This window comes from Triticum urartu, chromosome 6A, assembly GCF_056163025.1.
Source record: "Triticum urartu cultivar PI428250 chromosome 6A, HENAU_Tu73, whole genome shotgun sequence".
NCBI lineage: Eukaryota > Viridiplantae > Streptophyta > Magnoliopsida > Poales > Poaceae > Triticum > Triticum urartu.
Window position 1 is genome coordinate 20069662 of NC_141878.1, and position 8244 is coordinate 20077905.

At 45.6% G+C, this 8244-nt stretch overlaps 1 long non-coding RNA gene across 1 annotated transcript; it reads right to left on the reverse strand.

Annotated features, from left to right (window-relative positions):
* Nucleotides 1-1285: 1285 nt before the first annotated feature.
* LOC125515982 (uncharacterized) lies at nucleotides 1286-2908 on the reverse strand. Its single transcript, XR_007287197.2, has 4 exons — nucleotides 2643-2908; nucleotides 2302-2529; nucleotides 1761-1997; nucleotides 1286-1668 (listed from the first exon to the last, which is right to left on the reverse strand). It is a non-coding gene; the product is annotated as an uncharacterized LOC125515982 (long non-coding RNA).
* Nucleotides 2909-8244: the final 5336 nt, after the last annotated feature.

Here is an 8244-nt window from a genome sequence, read left to right on the forward strand (position 1 = left end):
AGACTAACGCCGCCCACTACTTCATTCAATGTACCCAGCCGTTGGAGCTACCAATCTTCTTGAACGCGCTCCTCCTCTTCGTAATCCCCTTCATCCAGCCGGCCGCTCACCCAGATCTGCAGCTCCACCAGAACTCACTCCAGCCATTGCCAGCAGCTCCAACGCTTCCTAGCCATGTCTGCATCTTCCTCGTCGGTAGGCCATGACGAGATCTTGCCTCTTCTTCCATGCAAGGACTGCCATGCCTGGATTTACACTTGGATTGCCCGCAGCGGATTAAACGCTGGTCGCTTCTACAAGTGAGTCAATAGGGATGTAGGTTTTATAGCCAGAATTGATTTTTGCTGATCGCAGATTCGCAGCCTGTGCGTTGGATTTCTAGTTTCTAATGCATTTGGTTTCCTCATTTGTTGTGATTTGTAGAGAGGGCTCCTCTGTGGATACATGAGGTCGACCGAGGAGTACCGTGCTCAGCTGAGTGACCAGATTGTTGCAGATTCTGTAGCCGCCCCTCATCAGCCCGCAGCTTACATGCACCGGAGAGCTAGATCAGGCGAACCAATGGAGGAGTGGAGGCGCGGGGGCGAGCTTGCACGGAATGGCCGAGCGGAGCAGCAGGCATGGAGCGGGCATGCTCGGGTTAACACAGGAGGCGCAGCGGCGGCCACATCACGATCGGAGTGTTTAAGTTAGCCGTTCTAGTCAAGATAGCCTATCTGCTTAGTCGGTAGGAGAATAGGTTAGTGCAGCCGTGTTCGTCAGATATCCTTGTGGTGCTAAATTAAATCCTTGTAATCACGCATGTTCGCCAGTAATGAATTATGTTCCCGGTATTAATTTAATTTTGTTGATATGGGGAGTCAAAATTATTAAGGGTGTTACTGTGAATAGCCGGACGGCAGATCAAACTTACCACTGCCCTGCAAAATCACTTGCACCTACCTCTGCCGTGCACAGCCAGCGGGCGGCCGTATCTCAGTTACTCCCCTGTCCACCCTCCCCAACCCGAAGAAGCACCTGCAATCTCGCAGGAGTGGATCCCCTGCTCACGCTATGCCGGGTACGCTCCTGCGTGCTCCGCCTCTCCACCACCGCAAGTGACCTACACATGAATCCGCTGTTTTTTGTGTTTTGCGAGGGTGGATCTGATCTGAATCCTGTGTATGCGTATTTTATTTTAATTGTGCAAATCTCGAATTGTTCTGAATTGCAAAGTACAGATCACTCCTAGTATCCTAAGCTTTGTTTAGAGCAGAACACGGATCTGTTTCCTTTTAGCCCTGTCAATGCAAAAACGAGCGCATGCATATGCAGATTCGAGGCAGAACTACTTTGTCCAGAATACATTCTGTTCTTAATATTTTTGCTAGTGCATGCCTACGTACACATCAAGCATAGCATTTTGCATGTCTGATATCACTGGACATAGGGACCGCACGCTATGTGATACTACATTGCTTAAGCACTGACAACATTATCTACAGGCTGTAATCATGTCCGACTCAGGCAGTTGTGATGTCGCGGCTCAACAAGTATCACCACAAGACGCTGAACACTTGTCCGTGCCAATGAAGGACAGGCGCTACCAGCCCCCACATCCCGAATTTCAGTTAAGAGAGCAGGACGTTCACACCGGCAGGATGAAGTATTCTCCACTATTGGCTTTGCCTGCAACCATTTCATACTACCAACTTTCAGCAAAACAAGGGCAGACAATCTAAAAAAGATATGCATATTGTAAAAAGTTTCAACAAACAGACCGCACAACCACACCCTATCTCCTGCATGCATTTTGTCCGATTGACATTTAGCCTACTCTTCCCACATCGAATTCCAAATCCTTTCTCCCATGAATACAGGTATCAAAAGTGACCCCTAATTTCGGTACAATGACATTCTCCCCAGGGGCCTCGGCAAAGGCGCGGACTGATTTCTCCAATGTTGTGATCCTACCTGGGCATGGGGCACGACCTGGCACAGCAGCTCCGATCCTGACTCTGAAATACAAACACACAAATTATGGTCGGTTTCAACAATGACTCGCTGCCAGTCATCCTCTTTCCCACACAAATATTCAGATGTCATTTCTGCATTCTGACTTTGCTCATTCTAATGTTTCCAATTTCTGTCACAGACTACCCCTCCTGCACTTGCACACAATGCAATCATGGCAACCACAGATATCTTTCCCACAATTTTATCAATTTTACTTCTGTCCTCGTAGCACAACAAACGACAGAGATACATTCTGAAGTAGGTTTCCTTATGTTCCTAATAATTTGTATGCTTTGAAGTTCATACCTTCGTGTACACCCAGGCGTCTTTGAATCAATCTGCTCCATGGAGTTTTCTGAAGCCTCTGGCTTATCTCCACTCCCTGCTTATCCTACCGCCGACACCGGACAGATCTGCGCTCCGCCACTTGAAGCACTCGCAGCTGCCACTTCAGCGCCGGGCGGCGATCTAACAGGGTGATGCAGCGGTTCCATTGGTAAATCGCTGTCAGTCACCTCTTCAATCGGAGTTCTACTGCGCGCGCGCACACACACACACACACACAGCGAGCGCTCAAGATTTAGATCCCCCACTTTAGCAAAACCAAATCGCAGACCAGAAAGAGCAGACACGGGCAGATTTCGCACCTGTTGAACGGCTGCATCAAGAACTCCATGCGCCAGAGATTCTCGAACCCTAGAACTGCTGCTATCGCCACCGAGCCGCCCCGATAGAACCCGACCGACAGGTGCGAGAGGAAGGAGCCACCATATCCACCTACCCATTTGTTCATTTACTCCAGCCCATTGACGTCGTTAACGGACAGTGATCCACGGATCAGGAATTGGCTGCGGACTCGAGTCACGGCTCTGACGCCAATCGGCCACGGCCTGGAACGGAAATCCCGTTCTGCCCCACCGCCCGGGAGGATTCCTCCTTTTCTTTATCTCTGCCACGTCCTCCGCTGGGCCCGGCCTTGGTCACGTGTGTCAGGTAACGCGAATCGCGACGACGTATCGAGCGAGATAGATTCCGAGAGCCTGTGTGCTCGGGATCAATTACTCTGCGTCCCGACAATACCATTCTCACATGTCTAGCCGGCATGAAGAGCATCATCTGCTCAATATAGGCCAAGTTTTTTTAAATTTTTTTGGGATGGGTCGAAAATCCGGTATTAAAAAATCTCAGCTATTTCAACGCTTGCGTTCCGCGCACCGGCCGAACGCTTCGGCCGGTCGTTTTCTTGCACGTGCATTCATCTCTCTCCTTCTTTATTTTAAAAAAGAAAAAAAGCATCACAGCTCATTCATGGCTACTGCAGCCTTCGCCCGCTGCCTCACTGAGCGCCTCCGGGTAGATCCGCGTTGTTCCTCCAAGCCGGCTTGCCTCCCCTGTCGGATCTCGTCCGCAGGCCGTCATGGAGTCGCCGGCCTCCCCTTCCCGTCAGCATGGGGGCGATCCCTTTTTCTCCTCCTGCGAGCAGGCCGCCGCCTCCCACGCCACCTCCTCAACAAATCCTCCGCGCCGCCGCATCCGATGCCACCGGTGTTGGAGACGAAAAGCCATGACCAGAGACGGTGATGTTGCAACCGGCGACGAGAAAAGCTACTACCGGCGACGAGAAAAGCTACGACCGGTGACGAGAAAAGCTACGACCGGTGACGACGACGTTGCAACCGGCAACGAGAAAAGCTACGACCGGCGACGAGAAAGTGGGTCGGTCATTGCGCAACATTTAAAAGCTGCAACCGATGATTGATAATGCTACATCCGTCATTGTCAAAAGCTTCAACCGGAGACGACGGGAATCGAGGGCCGCCCACCATGCAACCGCGGAAGCTGCAACCGGTGATGAAAAAAGCTTCAACCGGCTTGAAAGAAGCTTCAACCGGCGATATAAAAAGGTTCAACCGGCCAGAGCGAAATGCAAAAAGCTGCAATCGTTGACACAAAAGCTTCAACCATATGTTTGAAAAGCTTCAACTAGAGACCGGCGAGAAAAAAAGCTGCAGCAGCGAGCCGTTAAAGCACACGACGTTTTATATGCATCAATGGTGCTGCGGCGGATGCTGGAGCTGGCGCCCACGCCATTGCTGCACAGGGAGGAGAGGACTAGTGGGCGCTGGTGTTGCAACCGGCGAGCAACGATGGCGAGCGGCGATGAGCAGCGACGACGAGCGGCGACAGCGAGCGACGGCAAGCAGCGACGGCGAGTGACGGCGGCGATGGCGAGCGGCGACGGCCGCAGCGAATCCCCGCGGTGCTTCAAGCTCTCGGCTGCTCATGTGGTTTTTGACGGGGTACGGCATTGCTTGCTGCAGTTTTCTGTCTCTCCTATGCGGAAGGAGGACGAAGCGAGGTGGAGCAATCTGATGGCTCACAGAGATAGAATTGTACGGCCCGCGTACGACCGGCCCAAATTTGGGCTGGCGCACCGGCGCGTATCATCACCCATTTTTCTCAGCTGAAATTTTCAAATGAACTCTGAATTTAGAATTGTTCAACGTTTAGATGTATTTAGTTTAACAGATTGCGAACACCAAGTGCTTCCTGTTCCAGTGGTCAGACCACCTCGGAATCGAACATGCAACATGAAGCTGATAGGTCTCGCGCCCTACCGCTAAGCCAAGAGATTGCATCCGATAATGTATGTATATGACACCTATTTGATATTGCTTTTGTGGTTTAAATTAAAAAAATCCGGCGATACCAAATTTTCCCTGTGTCCACTCAAATTTCCGGTAAGCTGTCGGCTATCGGAAATTGTGACCATAAAAAGGAAACCTGATATAGGCCAGTTGGTTGTGCCGTGACTCAAGTTCTCAGCATATTTTTGTTTAACAGCAAGACCTCCACTTCTCATTCATCATCAATAGTATTAAAATTATAAAGTTCAAAAAAAGAGTATTACAAATATGGTTAATACCTGTTAGAAAAAAAAGCAAGCAACATTCCCTTTGAGCGCTCATGATCTCTGTTCGTCTTTATTTCTTGGCAGATCGTGTTCACTTTAAATTGCCCACAGATATCTTCAACCGTGTCAAAGAAATTCACAGATGCTTCCTTATTAGCAATCCGATATTTACAACCCTCTCAGAACAAATCCTGATATATCAACCCTGATAATTTCACAGACTGTTCCTTATTTGCAACCTGGTAGAACAAACCTGATAGTGCCGGTTCATGAAGGTATAAATTTTAGTGGACAACACAAACATAAAGATGCACTACAGTGTTCAAGGCTATAGTATCAGCTGGGAACATAGACACAACAAAATGACAGAATGTAACCGCAGCCATGAAGGAATTCCAGCATGCACCAGCGGCAAGTATTAGAAAAATAGAGTAGCTTTCGTTTTCCTGGAAACCTCGACTAGTTAGGAAATCTTGGAAAACAATTCCAGGCATGTTCATTGATTAAGACATTATGGAAGCAAATGATTTGTTTAGCCAAAGAAAACTCCATATGCCTTATTTTGCCAATGAGGGCACTCACCTTCATATATAATCTCACATGTCTTCGATGCTTGCAGACCAACTACATATTTCAGTTTCTTGCCATGCCAAGCAGCTAAGGATTCAACACCCACCCTGTGGTGCCCTGCTTGTATCACATTGGACATGGTAAGGAAAGCAAGTAAATCTGAATAAACAAGTCATAAGGAAACAAGAAAATGCCACAAAATCCATGAAGACGCATTCCTTGCTTCACAATAAAAAGGCCATTAACAATGAGAATTTGAGTCATAGACTCATAGTACCCAAACACATGCGTCTCGGATTATTCTAACAGTGATCAAATGGGATCAAAAGTGCGATGAAAACTATCCTAGACAGAATGGGTGAGAAATAGGGGGAAAGAAAAGAAATGCAACAAGTAATTACAAGTCCAACTCACCACTCTAATCATTTTTTGCACTACATATAGTTTGTGCACAGTAAGCTGAGTGCAATTTGTCGGGTACTCGGCTTATAGCCATCACCGTCACTGATCCGTTAGTGGATGGCACGCAGGTCATGTGGCAGTTACGCTTGCCGTGTATGTTCTGTAAGCCGAGTACTTTTTCACGGTCCTCATGCCTTATTAAGCTGTAAGCCGAGTATGATCTATAAGCCGAATATCTTCTCAGAGTGTACACGGCTTATATGGAAGTAAGCCGAGTTGTGTTTTCTCGTCGTGTGTCCTGCTGCACATACTTGGTTTACGTAGGAATAAGCCGTGAACCCATGTTTTGACACTCAGGGTACGTCTTGATATTAGGCGATGTGTGATTTTCTTGTAGTGGCAGGTGCAACCAGTCAAATACTCCCTTCGTAAACTAATATAAGAGCGTTTAGATTACTATTTTATTGATCTAAACGATCTTATATTAGTTTACAGAGGGAGTATAAAGGTCATTCAAAGCTGACTCTAAAACCATCTGATTTGGAGACAAAACAGTGGAGAGGTAGTGAAGTTTCCTAGCTTAACCAAAAGAGGATTTCTTTATTTGCAGGTAGAGGAGACAATTTTATTTTGATAGCTTAACCAAAAGAGCTAGTCACTGAAATTCAAAATACTAACTATTAGAAATCAATGCAATAAAAGTTAGCATACTGAATATAATCTTCAAAAAATATTAGTAGAAAGCATGGACATTAGTGGGTGTGTTGTTCATTGTCCTTCTCTAGATACCTTTCTGTGGAGAGAAAACTAGTCCTGAAACAAATTGACCGAAAGCACCTTCACAATGAGGGCCTGAGGGGATAAAAAAAACACAGCCCACTGATTCAGTTGTGATTGGATAACTCTAAGATAAATAATAAAACATAACCAAATATCAATGCATGATTGTGTTAACAGACTAAAAGAGATGGTAGAAAAATATGAGACTACAATTTCCCAAAAGATCAAATTAATGCACCACAGTATGTTAGCTTGCCAACATCATTTGTAAATTGAAACTATAAACAAGGGAGGGAAGGCACTAAAAGAAGTCGAGCTAACACAAATGAGAAATAAATATAGATAAGTACGAGAACATCGACATATCAGATAAACTTACCATGTAGCAACAATAACATTTATATACCAAGAAGAATTGGATAAACATAATGCTCAGTTATTGCAGCGCTTTATCAGATGACACATAAAGTGTTGACACAACAATGCTGCTATCCTGATGGATAAAGTTATCAGACAAAGCGACAATGGACTTACTACATACAGAAAATTGGCATTCCACAAATCACCAAATGCACCCAAATATTGACTAAATGCATGGGAAAAATGTGACATTAACTATTGATATGATCTGGAAGGCCGATCGGCAACAGAAAGCGTCAATTTCACACATATCAATTAAACTACATGGTTAAGGCTGAGATTACCAAAAAAGCAACTATATAGTTTTAAGAGGCAATGCGAACTATAATCTAAAGAAATATTTGATGTATAGTTAATGCTTTAATTTTTACCGATCCATGAGTATTTAGCCTTGCAAAGGTGGTCCTTGCTGATTCACACGGGATCCACGTGCCCCATGCATGCTAGTCAAGTCAGAGAGTAAGCTAGTGATGCTTTCCGCTACTGGACTTTAACCATCCAAGGTGGCTCATACAAGTTTACAGGCGTACAGAAAAATGAACATTTATATGTTGCACTTATTTGGAATTTTTTGACATTTTTAAATCTGATGGGAGGGGTCCCATTTCACCCTTCATATAAGTCAATCATCTCAATGCCAAACTTATAAAAAAATGTGGATCGAACGGATTAGGAGGGTTCGAGCCCGCTGCGTCTGTGGATCAATGGCTGGGGCAGTTCCTCACTCTCTAATAGTACATGTGCAGAAACCAGTATCTTTAGTTGCTTGTGCATGAGACATCAGAAGCATTTCGCCATATATTAACTTCACAATTAGGAAATTTTTGCATGAATATTTGGAGTTGGGCCATTCCAGTAATACTAGGTAAACTGCATTTCAATGAGCGAAAAAACATACGGCGAGGATGAAGGAAGCAAGAACACATGATTGTTGACCCCATGTTGGCGGAAGGTTCAAATTCAGATTTGGAATGCTAAATATAGGACACTGACCATGTTGAGGCAGGCTTCCCTTCTAATTGTACTGGGATCCATATGTGACAAAAACTAAGAATATCACTCACAAGTCTGGGAAATAGAACTCATCATTTGCTATTCGAAGAATTCATTCATATAGTACATGTACTGGCATTAAAGCATGAACCTGTTCAGAGTTTGCATCC